The sequence below is a fragment of the Salmo salar genome, chromosome ssa03, assembly GCF_905237065.1.
Source record: "Salmo salar chromosome ssa03, Ssal_v3.1, whole genome shotgun sequence".
In the NCBI taxonomy this organism is placed as follows: Eukaryota; Metazoa; Chordata; class Actinopteri; order Salmoniformes; family Salmonidae; genus Salmo; species Salmo salar.
Window position 1 is genome coordinate 61,769,236 of NC_059444.1, and position 21,239 is coordinate 61,790,474.

General features: G+C 40.6%; 1 long non-coding RNA gene across 1 annotated transcript; it reads left to right on the plus strand.

Annotated features, from left to right (window-relative positions):
• The first annotated feature begins 2,039 nt into the window (after window positions 1-2,039).
• On the plus strand, window positions 2,040-8,276 carry LOC106601137 (uncharacterized). The gene is made up of 2 exons (XR_001327955.2): window positions 2,040-3,523; window positions 6,163-8,276. It is a non-coding gene; the product is annotated as an uncharacterized lncRNA (long non-coding RNA).
• Window positions 8,277-21,239: the final 12,963 nt, after the last annotated feature.

Sequence of the window (21,239 nt, forward strand, 5' to 3'; positions counted from 1 at the left end):
AACGCCTCGCTCTCTCCTACAGCCCTATGCTGCTGGAATGTGGTGAAGACCTGACCTTTTCACACAACACTCTCTAATGTTTTATGGCACTGCCCTGGCAACCAGGAATCATCGGTCATCGCTCACATGGCTATCATGGAAACGACATTTAGGGGATATTGCTGTGAGGCTTAATCTATGTTAAATGTATATTATTTTAAATCCATTCTGGAAAAATCCTCCCATTATACTATAGCCTACTGGATAATTGAAGTGAATTTGTAGTTCCTCTAGTTTAGACCAAATGCTATTTGCTGGTTAGTACTCATTAATATATTACAGTAATACGATATGAATAGGATTCCTTGTGGAAAGGGTAATTCCTGGTGGAGAAGATGAGAAATGAATTGACTTGTGTGCCACAAGGTCACAGCACTGAACATACTTCTGTCCAGCAGAGACTTATGTTCACATGAGGAGGCACAACCCATGCACGCACAAGCACACACATTCTCTCTCTCACAAAAACAAACAAGCCCTCATTTCATTAGATTATTGCTGACTGTTAGAAATGCAGTGTATTTTACCATTAATTGTTGTTGGGTTCTAATTTGAAATGTTCCTATACTAGAAGTTAACAAGTTCATGTATGAGGAATGTACTGTATATGGTGGGGTCATTGGAGGTTGAATAAGTTGTTTTGGTCTGGAAAGTTACTAAGTAAGGGAAAAGGTAATAATTTGGTTGGGGTCACTGATAAGGCAGGATACCTGTGGAGTAGTGAGGAATGTGGCCCGAGGTCAGGTTAGGTTAGATGAAGGGAGAAGGACAGTTTTATTACACACATCACTTAACTTCCTGCCTAGCAACAAATATGTATTGCTTAGAGGTGCAAGGAGGAGACTCTACCTAAAGGAGGGTATGAATACTTGTGCTGGTGGAATCATGTCTTTGTCTTTGCAGCAGTTTGACCCAGTGGGTGAATAAACTTGGTTTGAGATTTGACTAGTTGTCCGTTAGTTTTTCACTGTTTGTCAGAACCTAACATTGTAGAACAAAGCTTATTCAAAGAAAACATGAAATATACATTTAAAAAAAAATCTAGATATTATTTTTAGGCCATATCACCCAGCCCTAACCTGGAACCAAAAAGGGTTCCTCCAGGGGTTCTCATATGGGGACAGCCGAAGAACCATTTTAGGTTCTAGATAGCAAATATTTTCTAAGAGTGCAGTTGTGTGGCATATCTCTCTCAGACATTCTGGATCTTAGTATGTCCTAGGCTAAATATAAGCCGTCCATAACCATAAGACCCACTGATAATGTAATTATTTTATACAAATAGTTTAACCTACTTTTTACTTTTTTTTCAATAATCACTGATCTGGCTTTCAAGTCTGTCTATGAAAATGCCCCTGAAGTCAGGCGCAGGAGACTTAGGTACGTGAAACACGTTTAATGAAGAATGCAAGTCCAAAGAACCGAACCGACAAGGCAGGGTAAAAATAATTCCAAAACAAGACAAACACAGTCTAGGAATGTAGCGGGACGCAGCCCAGCAACCCTAATGCCAAAACGCGTAACGTATTCTTAAGGACAAGAAAAAATGATCTCCCAACCTACAACAACAGACACAAAACAAACCCGCACAACCCCCACACACAAAACAGACAGACTAAATACCCCACTAATTACTAAACACAAAACAGGTGCTACCCTAACCAGACATTACCAAACGAATCAGAAAAGGAAAATCGGTGGCAGCTAGTAGGCCGGCGACGACGACCGCCGAGCGCCGCCCGAACGGGGAGAGGCGCCACCTGTGGACGTTGTGACAAACAAATGCATAATGCACATTCACTAAGAATAACAAACTTCTTGTAGCAGGCATTATAGAAAATGTACACGTGTCTCGTAAACAATCGCTCAATCACAAGCATACATGCTAGTAAGTAGCCAGCTAATCTTTATATTTCAAGTTTAGCCAACTTGGACCTTTTTGCTAGCTAACAAGGTAGAACAGAAACTTCTGTCTGTCTCCAACTGTTTGAACATCATAATAGCCTGTCCACCTTGTTAAGATGTTGAAATCAAGTGGTCTACCTTATTTCTCAGAAATAGAACGAGTTGCCAATTCCTTATAGACCTGGGTTTTATGTTTATAGCACGTTTATAAAACACAGACTAGAGAGCTAGTATAACAGCCTTTGGCTAAAATGCTGCTAGCAGTTTTCCAGAATCAATGTTCATTGATACTCCTGTTTTAGTAGTGTCTGCGCACAATTTGAGGAGTTGAGACATAGTGTGTCTGTTTAAATGGGAAGGTGCTTTACAACAGAAAGGGAGTGAATGAAACGAGACCAAAAAGACAACAGGAGAACAAGAGGACATAAATGCTCATAAAAACTAGAAGAAAAAAACGTTGATTCTCGTGATACAGGCATTTGGAATACCGCGCTAAAACATACATTTGAATTAATCAAATTAGATACCTTATTCCAGGTAGAACATTTTGGTTCCAGGTAGAGCCCTTTCGGGTTCCATAAAGAACCCTTCCCACAGGCTTCTACCTGAAACTGAAAAGGGTTATCTTATGGAGAACCATTTTTTCTAAGAGTGTGGTAGTAAACCGTAGGGGATAGAGGTGATGGGATTATTGAAATGTGGAAGGCAAAGCAGACCATCCTTGATGATGCTGCCTGACAATTTTTGCAAACTGATGAATCTCTGTTTACAGTAAATGTCAGCGTTTAGCATTGCACGGGAGGAAGGAGGGAGAAGTAGAGGGAGAAAGGGCCTGCCATGGCTGCTTTGTATTCTGGACCAACCATTTCAATGTCATTTGGTAGGAATGAAAAGCAGAAATACACTGTATTTTACCATTCATTGTTGTTGGGTTCTAATTTGAAATGTTCCTATACTAGAAGTTAACAAGTTCATGTATGAGGAATGTACTGTATATGGTGGGGTCATTGGAGGTTGAATAAGTTGTTTCGGTCTGGAGTAAGGGAAAAGTAGGGGAAAAGGTAATCATTTGGTTGCGGCCACTGATAAGGTTGAATAGCTGTGGAGTAGTGAGGAATGTGTGCCAAGGTCAGGTTAGGTTAGATGAAGTGAGAAGGAACAGTTTCATTACACACCTTACTTAACCCCAAAAGGCTTCTACCTGAAACTAAAAAGTGTTCTCTTATGGAGACAGCCGAAGAAGGCTTTTGGAACCCTTTTTTCTAAGAGTGTGGTAGTAAACTGCAGGGGATAGGGGTGATGGGAGAAGAACAGGCTGAGGGAGAAGTTGGATGATGCATGCAACGTCTGAGCAGGGGGAACGCAACCTCTGTTCAAGTGTAAAAAGGTGAACCTGCTAGCAGCATATTATAACTGACTTGGGGGCATACACAAACACACACCTGAGCGGTCTGCCAGGTTAGTGGGTGAATGTGTGACTCATTTCCTTTCCTGGAGACGTCAGTCTTCTGCCGGGCTGTAAAAGGAGGTGAGGTGGTTCCGTGTTCACGAGATCAGAGGACGGTTCACCAGGAACACGGTAAGATCATTTACTAATGCATACTTTTTATCTTAAATTCTCTTATTATTTGTGTGCAGTTAGGAATTGTAAAATGCCTAACAGTGTTTATGATCTTATAACTGTTGTATCTGATTACAATGAAAAGCCATTTTTTTTCCCTAAATGCTCGCTTGTATTACGCTTGCAGTTAAGAATTGTACTGCAAATTCTTCACAGCATTTGGGCACGGAGGAAGGAAAGACAAAAGAAAGCTCCAATAGTGGACATTAGGACTGGGAATTGCCTGGGATATTATCACGATACTTAGGTGCCGATACCATTATGAATTGCATTTCTCATGATTCTATATGTATTTGACAACTGCACTGTCGGTTAGGGGCTCGTAAGTAAGCCTTTCAATGTATTCGGCGCATGTGACTAATACAATTTGATTTGATTTGTGATTCGATACTGCATTTATATTGCAATTTGATGTTTCAAACATGTCACTAACTATATGTCTGCCGCAGAAAGACAAGAGAGAGCATGAGAAAATTTGTTTTGATTAACAAAACACAGGTTGACATTAACAAACATTAACAATACACAGGTTGACATTAACAAACATTAACAATACACAGGTTGACATTAACAAACATTAACAATACACAGGTTGACGTTAACAAACATTAACAATACACAGGTTGACATTAACAAACATTAACAATACACAGGTTGGCATTAACAAACATTAACAATACACAGGTCGACATTAACAAACATTAACAATACACAGGTCGACATTAACAAACATTAACAATACACAGGTCGACATTAACAAACATTAACAAAACACAGGTTGACATTAACAAACATTAACAATACACAGGTTGACATTAACAAACATTAACAATACACAGGTTGACATTAACAAACATTAACAATACACAGGTCGACATTAACAAACATTAACAAAACACAGGTTGACATTAACAAACATTAACAATACACAGGTTGAGATTAACAAACATTAACAATACACAGGTTGACATTAACAAACACTAACAATACACAAGTCGACATTAACAAACTTTAACAAAACACAGGTTGACATTAACAAACATTAACAATACACAGGTTGACATTAACAAACATTAACAATACACAGGTTGACATTAACAAACATTAACAATACACAGGTTGACATTAACAAACATTAACAGATCGACATTAACAATACACAGGTTGACATTAACAAACATTAACAATACACAGGTTGACATTAACAAACATTAACAAAACACAGGTTAACATTAACAAACATTAACAATACACAGGTTGACATTAACAAACATTAACAATACATCGGTTGACATTAACAAACATTAACAATACACAGGTTGACATTAACAAACATTAACAATACACAGGTTGATATTAACAAATATTAACAACACACAGGTTGACATTAACAAACATTAACAATACACAGGTCGACATTAGTAACAAACATTAACAATACACAGGTCGACATTAACAAACATTAACAATACACAGGTCGACATTAACAAACATTAACAATACACAGGTCGACATTAACAAACATTAACAATACACAGGTTGACATTAACAAACATTAACAATACACAGGTTGACATTAACAAACATTAACAATACACAGGTTGACATTAACAAACATTAACAATACACAGGTCGACATTAACAAACATTAACAATACACAGGTCGACATTAACAAACATTAACAATACACAGATCGACATTAACAAACATTAACAAAACACAGGTTGACATTAACAAACATTAACAATACACAGGTCGACATTAACAAACATTAACAATACACAGGTTGACATTAACAAACATTAACAATACACAGGTCGACATTAACAAACATTAACAATACACAGGTTGACATTAACAAACATTAACAATACACAGGTTGACATTAACAAACATTAACAATACACAGGTTGACATTAACAAACATTAACAATACACAGGTCGACATTAACAAACATTAACAATACACAGGTTGACATTAACAAACATTAACAATACACAGGTCGACATTAACAAACATTAACAATACACAGGTCGACATTAACAAACATTAACAATACACAGGTCGACATTAACAAACATTAACAATACACAGGTTGACATTAACAAACATTAACAATACACAGGCTGTGGAGCATGACAATTACACTGTGAGATGAAAGCTTCTGTTTATTTTCTGTATCTAGGCAAAAATATATAGCAGCCGTATATAGCTACCTACAGTAGCAGAAAAAGGACATCAATATATCAATATAATATATGATATTGCGCTATGTAAATGCATAGACTTTTCCCCCCACAAATCCCTTATTTGCTAAGTTTGCTGTACATTGCTCTATGTTACTATTTTTGGTATCTGCATAAGCACAGTATACATGATCCCATTTCTAGCTCCAGGAAGCTGGCAGTTTGAAAAAAAGGGAAAATCGATTGTGCTGATTTATTGGCGCATTGAACCATGTCGTACACTGTAGTTTAAAAACTCTGTGGGTAGTGCTAAAAACGTCATATTTTCAATTCTCCATCTTTATGCACCTTGGTCATTGTAATCAATTGCAATCAATCAATCCATTTTTTTCCCTCAATTTCTCCCTAGGTTGTTGTCAAGACTTGAGGTACTGCTGCCATCATACAGTCTGTCTCTCTCTCACAGGATTACCATGGAGAGAAAAGGCTTGCTTTGCATCTTTGTCTTGTTGCTACCACTGGCCTTAGAGTCTGCAGACATATGTCCTTAACTCAACAAAAGACCTCAGGAACATCGAGTTTGGCCACAGATTCCCTCGTCAGGGCCTAATGCTGCTACACTTCGTCTCTGGCGGCCTAAACGTCGATAACAACGATGCACTCATACCAACGTTCTTACCAGAAAGGGGAGACTGGGGCTTCCATCACTTTAATAACTATAAAGTTTTCCACAACTGCAAAATCAGAACAGACAGGGTTACTACGAAGTTGAGAATATCAACACACCAACAGCATACTCACTCGATCCTTATGTCACTCTCAGCTATTACCTTACCCCAGGAAACGTAGAGAGGAACATGGACAGGTTAGTTGTCAGAACAAGCCCCAACAGTCCACTGTTAGAGGCAATCTACATCACACAGCACTATCGAAGAAGCAGTGAGTATGACCCCAAGAACCCCTACCAGATCAGCCCCGCCCCCCTGAGGGAGATCAGGACCCTCTCGCAAAACAGGGTGAACAGTGTGGACGTGTTTCTGTACGCTGCCGGCTATGACGTAGACTCCAGAACCTTCCCATGGAACTGCTCTGCCACTGATAGTACGTACAAGGTTGAAGACGCAGGCAGAATGACTCTAAATGAGTCCCCTGCTATAATGAAAGGGGCAGTGGTGAATGACCACCACACAGAGTGCTATGCTGTTGTGCTCCAGGTGAAATCCACAGAAAGTGGGTACGCCCGGCTGGGCTAATGTCCCTGACAGCCTGCTGGATGTGAGGGTGATGCTGGCACTCTTTAATAAAGATGGAGAGAATCTCTTATCTCTCTCTCTTGACACGCGCAGCTACGGAACCTATGACCCCAAAAAATGCCTTAACCACGGCCTACAGGTCAAGCTCCTCTCCAAGGACGGGTCAGATGTCTTCATGAGAGGACCTAAATATGATGACGCAGACAGGAAGGTTGCTGTTGGCATAGAGGGGATTGACGCCAGTCTCCAGCTCTACACCTGAGATGGCTACGGATGCACTCGCCTGTTCATCAATAAGACCTTCACCGATTGGAAGACTGATTTAAGATTGAAGTACTCGTGGGTTGGATTCTACTCCAATCACAACTATTCTAGTCATTGTTACCATACTTACCAGTATGTTATCTATTTCACTAAACAGGATGACACATATGATTTAAATATGATAAAGATGATATATATTCGTATGAGCCTAGTTTGTCCATTCAACCTGGAGCTCAAGCTCGATTCTTCCTCAAGGAAACATATGATCAAATTCTGGCAAAAACTAAACCATGGGAATGGTAAAAAGGTGTCTGGAGGATTGCTGGTATTAGTATTAGTGTCTCCAGCCGTGAGCGAGGTACTTAACCCCTCAGACTGTTGAGCAAAAACGGTCATTTAGGGAGAAACCAGCAGAATCTTACAACACTTGGAAATAAATTGGAAAGCAACAGTGTAAATTTAAAGCACCCAACAGAGAACACCTCAGTCATGTGATTACCAAAGAGCCCTGTCTCCACCGCTTACACGACACCACGCCGTCTCCGTGGCGACAGGGGGCAGCCAATCACCATGCTGACGACAGTAGAGAGCAGACAGGATTGGACACATCTGACCCTTCTGTAACTCAGAGACTGATTACTACTAAAATATGTTTAGTCTCAGGTAATAAGATGGAGATGTAGGGAGCGGATGAGTGAATTAATCAAAAGGCATAAATCAGCATAATGCCCTGAGGTAGTTAATCAACTACTCTAAGCTACCTGACCTATGATAACTTCATAACTGCAATTGAACAAACTACCCTGACCAGACCAGACCAATCGAACACTGATGTCTGTAATGTCTACATGTCAAATGTTTGTATTGTCTACTACCGTCAATTGTGTTACAGTTTTTCAATATAAATTGTAAAGTATGTTTTGTTGTGTTCATGGATCCCAGGAAGATTAGCGGTCGTCATGGCGTCAGCTAATGGGGATTCCAATAAAGATAAAGATGAATAACATTGTGTTATATTGAAGGCCATGATTATCAAGATTGATAATGGATGGGTAGATTTGTTTGGGCTGGTTAGACTCACAATCTAACAACAGAGGAGCAGAGGGTTGCAAAATTCTGGGAACTTTCAATACATTTCACAGAAATAAATATATTTAAAGCAGTGGAGGCTGCTGGGGAAAGGACGGCTCATAATAAGGGCTGGAATAGAGTGTATTGGCTGAAAATGGAGTGAATGGAATGGAATCAAAACACATGAAAACCAGCTGTTTGATACCATTCCCTTCACTCTATTAAAGATAACTTATGGTCAATTTGTTTTCTATTAACTTGCCTGTGGGCCCTGCATTAAAGACCATAAATGGTTAAATTAAATTGTAATAAATAAAAACATTTTCCAATTTCATTTTCCAATTTCAACCAATTTCACTTAAGGGCCTAAAAATTGACAGCTGTGCCATATAATTGCAAAATAGTTTATTTCCGATATACCCATTCCATGGCACATGGTTTATGCATTGACATGCAAAACAATTCCGGATTCAAAACTTCGAATTTTATTAATTTTAATTATTATACAAAATTCTTGCAACCAATAGAATGTTATATATATGGGGGATACAATCTTCCCAGCTCTGCAGATTTTGCTGTGAGGAGGCAGAGTCATTAGATCATTTGTTTTGGTACTGTCCATATGTAGCTCGTTTTTGGTCAGGAATGGCTGAAGAAATGCAACATTTGCCTAGAACTAACACTGCAGATTGCAATACTAGGTGATTTGAAAAGTCATAGTCAATCAATCAACAATATAATAATTATTTTTGCAAAAATGTTTATCTTTAATTTACAATCTGTAGAAGCTATGAGAATAGAAAGGTTCAGTACTTTTGTGAAGCATCACAGCACAGTTGAAAAATATATGCCAAATAGAAATCCAAAATGGATGGTGTTAAGAGATAGATGGGAGCTGAAGTTTGAAGGGAGCTGAAGGGTGGGACTATTAACAAGATAACCAATGTAAAACATACAGGGTATGTAAAATGTATATACAGTTGAAGTCAGAAGTTTACATACACTTAGGTTGGAGTCATTAAAACTCGTTTATCAACCACTCCACAAATTTCTTGTTAACAAACTATAGTTTTGGCAAGTCGGTTAGGACGTCTACTTTGTGCATGACACAAGTCATTTTTCCAACAATTGTTTACAGACAGATGATTTCACTTATAATTCAATGTATCACAATTTTATTTACTTTTCTGCTCTTTTTGCACACCAGTATCTCTACATGCACATCTTCATATGCTCATTTATCACTCCAGTGTTAATCTGCAAAATTTTATTATTTGCTCCTATGGCCTATTTTATTGCCTACATCCTCATGCCTTTTGCACACACTGTATACAGACTTTCTTTTTTTCTACTGTATCATTGACTTGTTTATTGTGTTATTGGCTTGTTTGTTTACTCCATGTGTAACTCTGTGTTGTTGTCTGTGTCACACTGCTTTGCTTTATCTTGGCCAGGTCGCAGTTGTAAATGAGAACTTGTTCTCAACTTGCCTACCTGGTTAAATAAAGGTGAAATAAAAATAAATAAATAAAAAATTCCAGTGGGTCAGAAGTTCACATACACTAAGTTGACTGTGCCTTTAAACAGCTTGGATGGTGTCATGGCTATAGAAGCTTCTGATAGGAAAATTGACATCATTCAAGTCAATTGGAGGTGTACCTGTGGATGTATTTCATGGCCTACCTTCAAACTCAGTGCCTCTTTGCTTGACATCATGGGAAAATCAAAAGAAATCAGCCAAAACCTCAGAAAAAAAATTGTAGACCTCCGCAAGTCTGGTTCATCCTTGGGAGCAATTTCCAAATGCCTGAAGGTACCAGGTTCATCTGTACAAACAATAGTATGCAAGTATAAACACCATGGGACCACGCAGCCGTCATACCGCTCAGGAAGGAGACGCGTTCTGTCTCCTAGAGATGAACGTACTTTGGTGCGAAAAGTGCAAATCAATCCCAGAACAACAGCAAAGGACCTTGTGAAGATGCTGGAGGAAACTGGTACAAAAGTATCTATATCCACAGAAAAACGAGTCCTATATCGACATAACCTGAAAGGCCGCTCAGCAAGGAAGAAGCCACTGCTCCAAAACTGCCATAAAAAAGCCAGACTATGGTTTGCAACTGCACATGGGAACAAAGATCGTACTTTTTGGAGAAATGTCCTCTGGTCTAATGAAACAAAAAAATAGAACTGTTTGGCCATAATGACCATCGTTATGTTTGGAGGAAAAAGGGGGAGGCTTACAAGCCGAAGAACACCATCCCAACCGTGAAGCGCGGGGTGTGGCAGCATCATGTTGTGGGGGTGCTTTGCTGCAGGAGGGACTGGTGCACTTCACAAAATAGATGGCATCATGAGGGAGGAAAATGATGTGGATATATTGAAGCAACATCTCAAGACCTCAGTCAGGAAGTTAAAGCTAGGTAACAAATGGGTCTTCCAAATGGACAATTTTTTTTTTTTTTTTATTTCACCTTTATTTAACCAGGTAGGCTAGTTGAGAACAAGTTCTCATTTACAACTGCGACCTGGCCAAGATAAAGCAAAGCAGTGCGACACAAACCACAACACAGAGTTACACATGGAATAAACAAGCGTACAGTCAATAACACAATAGAAAAAAAGAAAGTAGTAGCGAAATAATTACAATTTAGCAAATTAACACTGGAGTGGTAGATGTGCAGATGATGATGTGCAAGTAGAAATACTGGTGTGCAAAAGAGCAGAAAAGTAAATAAAAACAATATGGGGATGAGGTAGGTAGATTGGATGGGCTATTTACAGATGGGCTCTGTACAGCTGCAACGGTCAGTTAGCTGCTCAGATAGCTGATGTTTAAAGTTAGTGAGGGAAATATGTCTCCAGCGTCAGCGATTTTTGCAATTCGTTCCAGTCATTGGCAGCAGAGAACTGTAAGGAAAGGTGGCCAAAGGTGGTGTTGGCTTTGGGGATGATCAGTGAAATTGTCACGTCCTGGCCAGTATAAGGTTAATTGTTTTTGTAGTTTGGTCAGGACGTGGCAGAGGGTATTTGTTTTATGTGGTTCGGGGTGGTGTGTTTGTGTAAAGGGTGTTTGATTTAGTATTTCCGGGTTTTTGGTTGATGGTCTATGTGTTTGTATTCTATGGTTAGTCTGGTGTGTGTGTTTCTATGTTTGGTTAATTGGGGTTGGGACTCTCAGTTGAAGGCAGGTGTTGTCTATCTGCCTTTGATTGAGAGTCCCATATATTAGGGTGTGTTTGTGTGTGTGATTGGTGGGTGGGTGATTGTTCTGTGTTGAGCCTATGCTTTGCAGACTGTCAGTTTATCGTTCGTTTTCTTGTTTGTTGTTTTTGTATTCGTGTTGATTTAATTAAATGTTCAAAATGAACAACTGCACACCTGCTGCGTATTGGTCTACCTTTTCCGATGACGATTTCGCATTATCGTCAGAAGACGAAGATACTTGTGACAGAAATATACTTGCTGGAGCGCGTGCTACGGGTGGGTGTTGTTATCGTGACCAGTGAGCTGAGATAAGACTTATAGATGACCTGGAGCCAGTGGGTCTGGGGACGAATATGTAGCGAGGGCCAGCCGACGAGAGCATACAGGTCGCAGTGGTGAGTAGTGTATGGGGCTTTGGTGACAAAACGGATGGCACTGTGATAGACTGCATCCAGTTTGCAGAGTAGAGTGTTGGAGGCTATTTTGTAGATGACATCGCCGAAGTCGAGGATCGGTAGGATAGTCAGTTTTACGAGGGTATGTTTGGCGGCGTGAGTGAAGGAGGCTTTAGGAAGCCAATTCTAGATTTAATTTTGGATTGGAGATGTTTTATATGAGTCTGGAAGGAGAGTTTACAGTCTAACCAGACACCTAGGTATTTGTAGTTGTCCACATATTCTAAGTCGGAACCGTCCAGAGTAGTGATGCTAGTCGGGCGTGCGGGTGCGGGCAGCGAATGGTTGAAAAGCATTTATTTAGTTTTACTAGCATTTAAGAGTAGTTGGAGGTCACGGAAGGAGGGTTGTATGGCATTGAAGCTCGTTCGGAGGTTTGTTAACACAGTGTCCATAGAAGGGCCAGATGTATACAGAATGGTATTGTCTGTGTAGAGGTGGATCAGGGAATCACCCACAGAAATTGCGACATCGTTGATATATACAGAGAAAAGAGTCGGCCCAAGAATTGAACCGTGTGGTACCCCCATAGAGACTGCCAGAGGTCCGGACAACAGGCCCTCCAATTTGACAAACTGAACTCTGTCTGAGAAGTAGTTGGTGAACCAGGCGAGGCAGTCATTTGAGAAACCAAGGCTGTTCAGTCTGCCGATAAGAATACGGTGATTGACAGAGTCTGAAGCCTTGGCCAGGTCGATGAAGACGGCTGCACAGTACTGTCTTTTATCGATGGCGGTTATGATATCGTTTAGTACCTTGAGTGTGGCTGAGGTGCACCCTTGACCAGCTCGGAAACCGGATTGCACAGCGGAGAAGGTACGGTGGGATTCGAAATGGTCAGTAATCTGTTTATTGACTTGGCTTTTGAAGACTTTAGAAAGGCAGGGCAGGATGGATATAGGTCTGTAACAGTTTGGGTCTAGAGTGTCACCCACGTTGAAGAGGGGGATGACCGCGGCAGTCTTCCAATCTTTAGGGATCTCAGACGATACGATGAGAGATTGAACAGACTGGTATTAGGGGTTGCAACAATGGCGGTGGATCATTTTAAAAAGAGAGGGTCCAGATTGTCTAGCCCAGTGGACATGTTGGGGTCCAGGTTTTGCAGCTCTTTCAGAACATCTGCTATCTGGATTTGGGTGAAGGAGAAGCTGGAGGGGCTTGGGCAAGTAGCTGTGGGGGGGTGCGGAGCTGTTGGCCGGGGTTGGGGGTAGCCAGGAGGAAAGCATGGCCAGCCGTAGACAAATGCTTATTGAAATTCTCGATTATCGTGGATCTATCGGTGGTGACAGTGTTACCTAGCCTCAGTGCAGTGGGCAGCTGGGAGGAGGTGCTCTTATTCTCCATGGACTTTACAGTGTCCCAAAACTCTTTGGAGTTAGAGCTACAGGATGCAAATGTCTGTTTGAAAAAGCTAGCCTTTGCTTTCCTGACTGACTGTGTGCATTGGTTCCTGACTTCCCTGAAAGTTGCATATCGCGGGGACTATTCGATGCTAGTGCAGTCCGCCACAGGATGTTTTTGTGCTGGTTGAGGGCAGTCAGGTCTGGAGTGAAACAAGGGCTATATCTGTTCTTAGTTCTACATTTTTTTAAAGGGGCATGCTTATTTAAGATGGTGAGGAAATTACTTTTAAAGAAGGACCAGGCATCCTCGACTGACGGGATGAGGTCAATATCCTTCCAGGATACCCGGGCCAGGTCGATTAGAAAGACCTGCTCGCAGAAGTGTTTTAGGGAGTGTTTGACAGTGATGAGGGGTGGTAGTTTGACCGAGGACCCATAGCGGATGCAGGCAATGAGGCAGTGATCGCTGAGATCCTGATTGACAACAGCAGAGGTGTATTTGGAGGGCAAGTTGGTCAGGATGATATCTATGAGGGTGCCCATGTTTACAGATTTAGGGTTGTACCTGGTGGGCTCCTTGATCATTTGTGTGAGATTGAGGAAATCTAGTTTAGATTGTAGGACTGCAGGGGTGTTAACTTTTTAAGGCTAGGGGGCAGTATTCGGAAGTTTGGATGACTGAGGTGCCCAAAGTAAACTGCCTGTTGCTCAGGCCCAGAAGCTAGGATATGCATATGCATGGTAGTATTGGATAGAAAACACTCTAAACACTTTAAAATAAAGTTTGTGAGTATAACAGAACTGATTTGGCAGGCGAAACCCCGAGGACAATCCATCTAGGAAAACATTTTTTGAGGTCATTGGACTTTTCAATGCTTTTCTATCGAAAAGTCGAATAATTAGGATCCAGACTGCAGTTCCTATGGCTTCCACTAGATGTCAACAGTCTTTAGAAATTGTTTCATGCTTGTTTTTTGAAAAATGAAGAAGTATTCGTATTCTTTCGAAGTATCCCTCAAAAGTAATCTAGTCTTTTGGCATGCGTGAATGAGTTCGCGTGCCTCGTTCTTTTTCTCCGGTATTGAACACCTTATATTCCGTCTTAAATCTTAGCGATTATTTACATATTAGGGTACCTGAGGTTGGATTAGAAACGTTGTTTGAATTGTTTGGACGAAGTTTACAGGTAACTTTTTAGATTCCTTTGTTGACATGTTGGGCGAGTTGGAACAGGTGGATTTCTGAATCAAACGCGCCAAATAAACAGACATTTTTGGGATATAAAGAAGGACTTTATCGAACAAAACGATCATTCATTGTGTAACTGGGACCCTTTGGATTGCAAAAAGATGAAGATCTTCACAGGTAAGTGATTTATTTTATCGCTATTTTTGAGTTTTGTGACACATGAATTCATGTTAATGCAGGAAGTGGGTGAGGCGCTGTGGGTCAGACGATCAAATGCTGTGCTTTTGCCTTAAAGCCTATTGTAAATCAGACAAAGTGGTTCGATTACCAAGATTCTAAGCTAAAGAATGATGTAAAACACTTGTATTTTTATGAATGTTTAATATTACTACTTTTGTATTTTGAATTTCGCGCTCTGCAATTTCACCGGATGTTGTCTAGCGTCCCAATGATCCGAAAGAAGTTTAGGATATCCCAGTTTAGGTCACCTAACAGAACAAACTCTGAAGATAGATGGGGGCCAATCAATTCACATATGGTGTCCAGGGCACAGATGGGAGCTGAGGGGGGTCTATAACAGGCGGCAACAGTGAGAGACTTATTTCTGATGGAAAATGTTGTAGTTGGGGATGGAAATCTCAGAATTTTTGGTGGCCTTCCTAAGCCAGGATTCAGACACGGCAAGGACATCAGGGTTGGCGGAGTGTGCTAAAGCAGTGAGTAAAACAAACTTCGGGAGGAGGCTTCTGATGTTAACATGCATGAAACCAAGGCTTTTTCGGTTACAGAAGTCAACAAATGAGAGCGCCTGTGGACACGTTGAGGAGGAGTAGGATGAGGGTACTGCTAAAGGCTATCAGAACTGGTCGTCTAGTGCGTTGGGGACAGAGAATAAAAGGAGCAGATTTCTGGGCGTGGTTGGATAGGTTCAGGGCATAATGTACAGACAGGTGTATGGCAGGGTGCGGGTACAGTGGAGGAAAAATACAAATGTACACGGGAGAAACAACAAACCATGTCTGCACTGCTACGCAATCTTGGAAGAGACCACAAGCAATAACCCCAAGCATACTTCCAAAGGCAAAATGTCTTAAAGACAACAAAGTCAAGGTATTTGAGTGGCCATCACAAAGCCCTGACCTCAACCCTATAGAAAATTTGTGGGTAGAACTGAAAAAGTGTGTGCGAGCAAGGAGGCCTACAAACCTGACTCAGTTACACCAGCTCTGTCAGGAGGAATGGGCCAAAATTCACCCAACTTATTGAGGGAAACTTGTGGTAAGCTACCCGAAACGTTTGACCCAAGTTAAAGAATTTAAAGGCAATGCTACCAAATACTAATTGAGTGTATGTAAACTTCTGACCCACTGGGAATGTGATGAAAGAAATAAAAGCTGAAATAAATAATTCTCTCTACTATTATTCTGACATTTCACATTCTTAAAATAAAGTGGTGATCCTAACTGACCTAAGACAGGGAATTTTTACTAGGGTTAAATGTCAGGAATTGTGAAAAACTGAGTTGAAATGTATTTGGCTAAGGTGTATGTAATCTTCTGACTTCAACTGTATGTATGTATGTGGATATATATATTAACCCCCAAAATATATGGAGGATTTGAAATGATGCAGACAATTACATTGATGTAAGCAACAATCTTTCCGCAATAATGGAGCTGATCCACCCCTTATAAAATATATTTTTTTTATAACAAAAAAATACTATTAAAAAAACGCTCCATTTAAAAACCCTTAAAAATCCCAATTTGTAGATGAACATGTCGACCCATTGTCTAAGTATCCACCATGAGTAAAGTAAATCGGTCAGTCTATTAAAGATACTATAATTTGTGTTGAAATTGTACTGGCTAAATAACATAACAAAATTCTGGATGTGAGTAGAGAAGAGAGAGACGGTGAGTGAGTGAGAGAGAGAAAGAAAGAGAGAGATTGACATTTTCGGCAAATAAAGTATGCAAATCTTCAGTTAGATAAATGAATGCTACTTTTCCAACAGTCATAGGCTTTGACGGCTTAGCAGGATAGAAATGGTCAACAACAAATCATCAAATGTGATTAATTTCAGTAAAGCTCATTTCAGGACTGTTATGGGTATATATTTATTCATGATCTGTAAACACACTTAGGCCTACAGCTTAGTGTAAAAAATATATAAATCGAAGTGAACTGCTGTGGAAAATCGGAATAAAATATTCAGACGTTCATAATGATACACAGACATAAAAATCTACCCTGTACTGATCTTAGTATGAAAACAGGGACCTTTGATAAACACATGCAGTCTTCAAACCCTTGAATCATGAATGACCTTCAAAGCTTAGTAGTACAACTGTGACTGATTCCTGATACGCGCTAGTCCTTTTGGAAGGATCCAATCTCAAACACAGAGAAAGGGGAGGAGGCCATGTGATTGGTTGGGAGAACCCCTGACTTCTCAACAACAACAAAACAGTGAAACTAGGGAGGGAGTATGGAAGGAAGGAAGGCTGCCCCAATCAATATGTCAGAGTAAAAGTTGGCTCTGTAGAAGCGCTGTCATCCATCTTCTCCCACAGTGATGAAGCCCCTATGAATGCAGAGAGAACCTGTAAGGACCATCTGCTGACAGAGAAGGATTGAGCACCATCACACACTATTCTAAACCAGTACGTGGGCTCTCTCTCAGACACACACACACACACACACACACACACACACACACACACACACACACACACACACACACACACACACACACACACACACACACACACACACACACACACACACACACACACACACACTGTGACAAGGACACTGTAAGAACTGCTCCTCCTTCATGGAACAACAGCATGCCAAATTGATTGTAGACAAGCTGTGTGTCCTGAAGGGTAGCCTATTGCTTTGTGTGTCTGTGTTCTGAACATACTTTGTAATGTATGTGTTATCTGGTTTGCTATCACTACATTGATGCAAAGCTACTCCCACTTGGTTCAATTACTTCCAAAAAGCCCTCGAACCAAACAGCTATGCTGCCATAAAGCATTGCATCATCACCAGCCAATCGGCAGGCAGCAGTCATGTGCTTTGTGAAACAAAGACCTGGGGAATAAGCAGGTGCATGGCAAGAAAACAATGAAATATAGTCACATACCATATAGTATAGACAAATACACAGACACGGTACAGAAAAATGCATAACATTAAAGCACACACACACACACACACACACAAGTTTCCGCAATTGCTATTCCCTGCTTGAAACAGGCCCATGGACAGACTGAAATGTTTGTTTGTGGCTGTATCTCTTCGATTCACGCACGTGTCTCTTCTAATGAAGAGGAGAGAGCAGGTAAATAGAGGAGAGAGCAGAGGTACACAAGCCTTCTCAAGTGTTATTTTAAATAACTACTCCAAGAGCTACCTTGAGACACTGTTGCATTAGCCCTATGCCAAGGCAGGGTGAAGCTGTACACACGCACGCACAACCACACACTGACGCGCACACACTGACAGACACACGCACGGACGCACACACACAAGAACACGCACACACACGCACACACTTCATTCCACTCATCCCCTTATACAGTAGGCTGTGTTTGTTATCCTTCCGACATCGACAGTCATGCCGTGGTATTAGAATGTTTCCATCCCTCAGAGTAGTGTTATCTCCCTTCCATACAGTATTACAGCATCCTGTCACTAGGTAACATGGTTTCTGTAACATGGTTTCTGTAGCATGGTTTCTGTAACATGGTTTCTGTAACATGGTTTCTGTAACATGGTTTCTGTAACATGGTTTCTGTAGCATGGTTTCTGTAACATGGTTTCTGTATCTGTAACATGGTTTCTGTAACATGGTTTCTGTAGCATGGTTTCTGTAACATGGTTTCTGTAACATGGTTTCTGTAGCATGGTTTCTGTAGCATGGTTTCTGTAACATGGTTTCTGTAACATGGTCTCTGTAGCATGGTTTCTGTAACATGGTTTCTGTAACATGGTTTCTGTAACATGGTTTCTGTAGCATGGTTTCTGTAGCATGGTTTCTGTAGCATGGTTTCTGTAACATGGTTTCTGTAGCATGGTTTCTGTAACATGGTTTCTGTTTCTGTAACATGGTTTCTGTAGCATGGTTTCTGTAACATGGTTTCTGTAACATGGTTTCTGTAACATGGTTTCTGTAGCATGGTTTCTGTAACATGGTGTCTGTAACATGGTTTCTGTAGCATGGTTTCTGTAGCATGGTTTCTGTAGCATGGTTTCTGTAACATGGTTTCTGTAACATGGTTTCTGTAACATGGTTTCTGTAACGTGGTTTCTGTAGCATGGTTTCTGTAACATGGTTTCTGTAACATGGTTTCTGTAGCATGGTTTCTGTAACATGGTTTCCTGTAGCATGGTTACTGTAACATGGTTTCTGTAGCATGGTTTCTGTAGCATGGTTTCTGTAACATGGTTTCTGTAGCATGGTTTCTGTAGCATGGTTTCTGTAACATGGTTTCTGTAGCATGGTTTCTGTAGCATGGTTTCTGTAGCATGGTGTCTGTAACATGGTGTCTGTAGCATGGTTTCTGTAACATGGTTTCTGTAGCATGGTTTCTGTAACATGGTTTCTGTAGCATGGTTTCTGTAACATGGTGTCTGTAACGTGGTTTCTGTAGCATGGTTTCTGTAACATGGTTTCTGTAACATGGTTTCTGTACCATGGTTTCTGTAGCATGGTTTCTGTAACATGGTCTCCTGTAGCATGGTTTCTGTAGCATGGTTTCTGTAGCATGGTTTCTGTAGCATGGTTTCTGTAACATGGTTTCTGTAGCATGGTTTCTGTAACATGGTTTCTGTAACATGGTTTCTGTTGCATGGTTTCTGTAATGTGTACTGGTCAACCTCAGTCAAGGGCTTAAGATAGACTTGCTTCCGTTTCATCATTAGAAACTGAATGGTGATATTTTTCAGGCTACTTATTGCTGGCCTTCAGTTACCTCACTCAGCAAGTGGGCTACAGGCATACGGCTGACCTCGGCTGTGTCCCAAATGGCACCCTATTCCCTACATGGTGCACTACTTTGACCGGTGGCTATGAGGCTACGGTCAAAAGTAGTGCACTAGGTAGGGAATAAGTGGCATCTGGGACGCAGGCCCTCATGTCTGTTTGGAGGAAAAGAAGCCAGTGGCTCAGCTATTCAGCCTACTAATCCATTTCAATCCTTCCAAAAACTAGACAGCAGACAAAACCCCAAGGACGAGCAGAATGAAGGATAGCGGACAGACAGACAAGAGTCCAAAGCAGCCCCGGCACATTTTGTTCTGGATATGACCGTTGACCAAAGCATTTTAGGATACTGCAGTTTCTTTCTTTCTTTCATCTCTTGACCCTTTTTGAAAGTGGCTTTTCCTTTCAGGCATTTCAGGTTATGTGTTTCTGGATGGCTACATCAATAGAATCACACTTGTCTTTGAATCTAGTGTAACCTCAGTCAGGACCAAGTCATCATCACTAAGAGAAAAGAATCTCGTTCAACTCCACCTCTCTCCTCTACAGTACTCTGCCATCTTCATTGTCATCCACATCCTCCTATTACTTACAGTGCATTTGGAAAGTATTTAGACCCCTTGATTTTTTACACATTTTGTTACGTTACGGCCTTATTCTAAAATGGATTCAATTATTGTTTCCCCTCATCAATCTACACACGTACCCCATAATGACAAAGCAAAAACGTTTTTTTTTTTTAATTCTTGCAGATTTACAAAAAATAAAAAACATAAATACCTTATTTACACAAGTATTCAGACCTTTTGCTATGACACTCACAATTAAGCTCAGGTGCATCCTGTTTCCATTGATCATCCTTGAGATGTTTCTACAACTTCATTGGAGTCCACCCGTGACAAATTCAATCGATTGGAAATGATTTGAAAAAAATTAACACCTGTCTATTATACAGTTGAAGTCAGAAGTTTACATACACTTGGTTGGAGTCATTAAAACTCGTTTTTCAACCACTCCACAAATTTCTTGTTAACAAACTATAGTTTTGGTAAGTTGGTTAGGACATCTACTTTGTGCATGACACAAGTAATTTTTCAAACAATTGTTTACAGACAGATTATTTAACTTATAATTCACTGTATCACAATTCCAGTGGGTCAGAAGTTTACATACACTAAGTTGACTGTGCATTTAAACAGCTTGGAAAATTCAAAAAATAATGTCATGTCTATAGAAGCTTCTGATAGGAAAATTGACATCATTTGAGTCAATTGGAGGTGTACCTGTGGATGTATTTCATGGCCTACCTTCAAACTCAGTGCCTCTTTGCTTGACTTCATGGGAAAGTCAAAAGAAATCAGCCAAGACCTCAGAAAAAAAATTGTAGACCTCCACAAGTCTGGTTCATCCTTGGGAGCAATTTCCAAACGCCTGAAGGTACCACGTTCATCTGTACAAACAATAGTACGCAAATATAAACACCATGGGACCACGCAGCCGTCATACCGCTCAGGAAGGAGACGCGTTCTGTCTCCTAGAGATGAATGTACTTTGGTGCGAAAAGTGCAAATCAATCCCAGAACAACAGCAAAGGACTTTCTGAAGATGCTGGAGGAAACAGGTACAAAAGTATCTATATCCACAGTAAAACGAGTCCTACATCGACATAACATGAAAGGCCGCTCAGCAAGGAAGAAGCCACTGCT